Raw genomic sequence first — 5,839 nt, forward strand, 5'->3', positions numbered from 1 at the left:
AAAAACACAGGGTTGTATCAGACTTTCGACGTGGTTTCGAGTTGGTTAGCTTTTAGCCATCTCAGTTAAATCGTTAAGTGCTGTCATTTTTATATGGCGAAACTAGGCTAAATCAAGTGGGTTATCGGGATAACCAACTCAACACCCATAACTACGTGGTTAGCTCCGGTGGGGACATGGTATTAGGGTTTCACTACGAAACCTGTTGACAATTTTTTAAATCGGACAATAACCACGCTAACCTCCCTTCTAACGGTAATTTGCAATATTATTTTAGCAGTAAATCAGATTATTGCAAAGATTTTGAAAATGGGCGTGGTACCAGCCACTTCAGATTACATATGTGTAACCGATTTATCAATATCTGCCAAGCTCGGTTAAGTTATTGGCTTTGGTACAGAACATAAATACATATGTTGAAATTTTTTGAAATCGGAAAAAAATTACGCCCACTTACTATATATATCGATTATAGATTTCTACCAAGCCCAGTTCAATTAAATAAATATTTAAATAAGGGTCGTTTTCTGAAGTAACCTTTAATTTTAAAGCTCACTTTATATTTAAAAGTTGGATTAAAAATAAAGCTATGTTTAGAGCTAAGCACTTCTATTAGCGGGTTTTGACGTATGTATGTCTTTTGGTTGTAAACCAATTTAGAACCGATAATAAAATGCTTTACTTTAGACACAATCATAAATTTAATGCAACCTTTAAATATAAAGTGAGCTTTAAAGTTACAGGTTACTTGAGAAAACGACCCTAAGCCTAATTAAGCACATTAACGAAAATGTTTGAAATCGAAGGAAAACCCAGCTTTTCATGTAGTTTACAGAAAGGTGAAACAATTGAATTTAAAACGGGCGCCGCGGTTTCGCCCAACTTATATTCCTTTACTTGTTTTAATTAATTTTTTCTTTTTTAACCGACCGTCTTCATATGCTTGAAATGTTTTTTTATTTTTTTTATTTAAGATTTTATTGCTTAAAACAAAATTTTTTATTTTTCTTTTAATTTTTGGAAACTTAATTTATGAACTTTTTTCTTTTTTTAATTAAATATATTTTTATTTAAATTTTTAGATTTTATTGTTTTCAAAAGAAAACTAGTTTTTAATTTTATTTAAATTTAAGAAACTCACCAAATTTTTTCTCTTTTTCTTTCTAAGAGTATATTTTTCGATTTCACTTAATTTTGAAGACCTGTTTTATTTAATTAAATATTTTTTTAAATTTAATTTTCTTAAATTCTAGATATTTTTTGTTTTGAAAAGCAACCTTTTTCTTTAACCTTTCAGCAGATTTATTGAGCTTGCTTTTTAGGAAAAATGGTAAAATCAACAAGGCCTAAGCGGTAGAGGTTATAGAGATCACCACATTTCCACATTCTTTTTAATTTAATTTTTATAAACTTATTTTAGAATTTTTTTTAAATAAATTTTTATTAAATATAATGTTTAAAAATTTCTTAAATTAGTACTGAAAATTAGATTTATAAATCATTTAAAATAAACTCAATTAACACGCGCGTATAATTCGTAGAAAAAAGTGGTTTATCACACGCTGCATACAAGGCAGACGCATAATAAGCTCTTGCGGCTGTGTAATAAATAGAAAGCAATAAAGAAAAAAATACTCCTAATATAAATAAAATATCATTCTTCCTTGCAGTGCATTACTCTAACATGTAAAAAATGTGAAGTGTATGTGTACACATAGAAACTAAAAAAGTATATGCATTCATACATAGTATGTACGTACATATGTATGTATGTACGAATTCATACCAAAATTTGATAATCTAAGATTTGTGCAAGCAATACAAATGTGTACAATTACATGGCACTAGCGAGGCAAAGCACACAACAACAACAACCAAACAACATATTGGATACGCCGCGAATTTGCGCGCCGCATGAAAGCAGAACATCACGAATTGCACGGACGTAATTGTGGCTGCGTCAAATCTTGAAGCTCAATACTTGCACTCTCGCTGGCACAAATACAACAAACATTAAGAAAGGTAAGTACCTACAAAGCTATATTGCAAGCATATGTAGATGCATCTGTATGCACCAGAAATCGCAATAACATAAGGACAACGAACTTTCCTTTCCAAACATACACACATATACATTTGTACGTACATATGTATGTATCTATGCCTGCATCCATGATCCGGCAAATGTACGTACTCACTTACATACATACATACATGTATTTACTTTCATGTTCCCTTATTCAAATGCATCTTATACACCACATACCATACATATGCATTTGCACCAACCAACATATGTATGTATCTATGTACGTCCATATCTACTCGTACACTTTGTAGTCAACGAATTCGTGCTAAAGTATAACTCGAAGGATTTTAAACACTTTGTCTCGCCCACATGTCAATACTCGCAATACATAATTCACCTAAGGCTGCGTTGCGTTTGTGCAAATGGCATAACACTCGTCGTCGTCGTCGTCATCGTCGTCGTCGCCTGTCGTACACGGTGTGTCGCAGTGCGCAAATACTCGTGCATTCTGGTGATGGAGAGGAGAGCAAAATGCAAAAGAAACGGAAAACGTAAGAAGGAATAGCGGTTGAAGTTATCAGTTGCATATTGTGTGCATTTTTTTTATTTGCTTGCTTACTCAAGTAGTTAGCAGCGTTTAGTTGCTCTTATACTTTGAAAATTACTATAAACAATATTGTTGAAATATACAAAACGGATGTACCTACATACATACATACATACATAACTACGGAAAGGCTTAACTTCAATTTCTTATGCGGTCCCTCGGGCACACGTAAAACGATTGTTGAGTGCTCTTAAATGCACACTGATTACCTCAACGCCGTCTTACCGGCGTGGGCTATTGATTTTCTTATCATCTACCAACACGTACTTATAAAGTTGAGCAATTTTTTATGGCAGTCCAATTTCTGCCGGAAGACGATAGGTACTTATAAGCAATCATGAGACATTTTCTTTGGGATTTGCTCCGCCAGCCGAACACCGCGAGCACCCACGAACAAAATAGAAGGACCTGTCAGCACTCAGAACTGGCGGAAATTCGCAAAGGAGTCAGACAATTGGCGACATTTTTTGGTCTCGACCTAAACCGCTAAACACCAAAATAAGAAGAACAAATATTTGGGAATACGGTTAATGTGGAATTTTGGAATTACAACTCACTGCGCCACAAGAATATACAGCTCATAGCACAATCGACCGCGTACTACAAGCAAACATGTCATACGGGACTGTACTATGTCTAAAGTTTTCACTCATAATTCTGTTTGTATTCCCCGAACGCAGGAGATTCCAGCAAATCATTTTTTCAGCATGTGATGATTCCCATCCGAGGCTTTGTGTTTCGTTTACTTGGGAACCAGCACTAACACCGATAATAATGTCAGCATAGAAATCCAACGCAGAATCACTCTTGCCAACAGGTGCTACTTTAGACTGAGTAGGCAATTCAGGAGTAAAGTCCTCTCTCGACGTACGAAAACCACACTCTATAAGTCACTCGTCTTGCCAGTGTTGGTATATGGCGGCGAAGCATAGACAATGACAACATCCGATGAGGCGGCACTTCGAGATAAAGATTTTGCGGAAAATTTACGGGCCTTTACGCGTTGGCGATGGCGAGTACCGCAGACGATGGAACGATGAGCTCTATGAGCTTCACAATGGCAAAGACATAGTGCAGCGAATTAAAATACAGCGGCTCCGCTGGCTTGGCCATGTCGTTCGAATGGACTCCGATGCTCCAGCTCGGAAAGTTTTCAACTCGGAACCCGCTGGTGGTAGCAGAGAAAGAGGGAGGCCCCCACTGCGTTGGAAAGACCAAGTGGAGAAAAAATTGGCTTCACTTGGCGTCAGTTGGCCCAGAAGAGAAATGACTGGAGTGCTTTGTTGAACTCGGCGAAAATCGCTTAGGCGGTTACAGCGCCAAATAAGAAGAAGATGATTCCCAGCGTCTTCATGTAGTTTTTTATCACTTAACAAGCCAAAAGCTTCTATTTTTAGTTAGATGGTAGCCAAAAAATAGAATTCCCGCACATGTAAATTGTAGTAACATATCGGACCAAATAATGATCACTAACGTTTGAGTAGCGGAAAACTGATGTGGTAAATGTGGTTGTGCGCAAAAGGAATGCATATGTATATGTCACACAACCCCAAGCGCTCAACACGCTACCAACTTTCTCTCGGCGGTTCCAAACGCGACAAAGAAATGGAAGCGTTCACATATCGGTCACTGTAAAATTTTGAGCGAACTTACTCAGTTTCCTACAACTGACTACATCCCACCCAACCGCACTTCGAAGACCAGGTTCATGACCTGTCTTCTCTCAAGGGAGGATCAATCCAATTTTACACGGACTAATCGAAACTCGACAAATGAGTTGGTGGTGGGGTTCATTCGGAACAATTAGGCAAATCGTTCAGCTTGCGCCTTCCTGACTACTGCAGTGTTATTAAGGCGGAAATGTTGGCTATTTCAAAGGCCGCATGACTGGTACAGTGGGATACGATTCATAGTCATGATGTCGACATTTTCACCGAAAGCCAGGCGGCTATTAAATCTCGGGGAAAGATGTCGCCAACTTCAAAAGTAGTTGCTCTCAACGAGATGGCTGAGACTGTAGCACACACATTGTCTGGGTACCTGGCCATTGCGAAACTCACAGAAAATTGTAAGGCTGACGAACTCGCGCGCCATGGAACGACATTGTCTGATACAGATATAAGGGATACTCTCGGCATCCCTCTTAAAATATGTAAACTACACGCAACTAGACTGGCGCGCCCTGGAACGACTATTGCAGAAGCTGTATGAATGAAAACGAAGAAGAAACCATCTCACATCTTATCTGCCATTGTTCGGATCTATCAAAATAGATAAAAAATGATAACCTCAAAGCGATGAATGCACTTTTTTTTGCTAAGCACCAAGTGGTTCATAGAGGAACGGGGAATGAAAACCTCATGCAGTTTGACAAAAGACCTTGAGTCTTAGTGAGTCCAATTAGGACTACCGCTCCACCAAACATATATAGTAAAATTGCATGGCAAGTATTTTCGTAGAACTTGTTAACCCATTAACTCCCACCTGAAAAGGTCGTTTTGACCCTTACTTTAAGAAACGCCCAGAAAAAGCAAATTTGGAAGTTCGTTAGAGGATTGACACAAAATATTTTTTTTTTCTCCCTTTTATTTCAACGTAGTAAGTAATCATAATCAACTAATGTACAGTAGTCGAAAAAATTATAGCGGCACCAAATTCTGTGTGAATACCGAAATATTTTTCATGGGAAACTTTGAGCTATTTGAGCCACCTCTGAATCTTTTTTGATTGACATGAAACTTTGTATAGTTTAGTTTTTAGACTATTCACACATGTCTAGGGGGTGAGACCGAGAATACGAGCTCTTTTCGAAATTAGAGCCACCCTAATGTACATATGTATGACTCTTCTTAGTAATACTAGCGGCAACTTGAAAAATAGGTCACTTTGCTGGTTAAAAATTCAGAACTCCACCTAGCGATTTCTGCTCGAGCAGGCCCGGTCGCAAGGGGGATCTCAAATATTTAAGATCTCTTTTCAGAGATAATAGTCGAGAGTTCTAGCTCTAATTTATGCCAGTAAGGTTCTATCACCTTTTCTTTCTTTGCTAGAGCTTCTAAAATATTTCAAATAACGGGATTTTTTGACACTTTGACCTCGTTTTTATTCAAAATTTGGTGCAGATGGATTCGTAATCAGCACAAACAAAAATCGATCAAAAACAGCTTGACTTTGTTTCAATCGCATACCTACAGATCCAAAAA

General features: G+C 37.5%; 2 protein-coding genes across 2 annotated transcripts in view; both read left to right on the forward strand.

Annotated features, from left to right (window-relative positions):
* LOC118747208 overlaps positions 1-5,839 on the forward strand; it is a 48,345-nt gene that overhangs the window by 37,943 nt on the left and 4,563 nt on the right. The gene's annotated exons all lie outside the window — the stretch shown is intronic.
* LOC118746826 overlaps positions 1,691-5,839 on the forward strand; it is a 304,681-nt gene continuing 300,532 nt past the window's right edge. Inside the window, exon 1 of the mRNA XM_036480764.1 lies at positions 1,691-2,022. The gene's annotated coding sequence lies outside the window, so the exon portion shown is untranslated. The remainder of the gene's footprint in view (positions 2,023-5,839) is intronic.

The sequence above is a fragment of the Rhagoletis pomonella genome, unplaced genomic scaffold (genome assembly GCF_013731165.1).
Source record: "Rhagoletis pomonella isolate Grant_MI unplaced genomic scaffold, Rhpom_1.0 Rhpom_scaffold_00011, whole genome shotgun sequence".
In the NCBI taxonomy this organism is placed as follows: Eukaryota; Metazoa; Arthropoda; class Insecta; order Diptera; family Tephritidae; genus Rhagoletis; species Rhagoletis pomonella.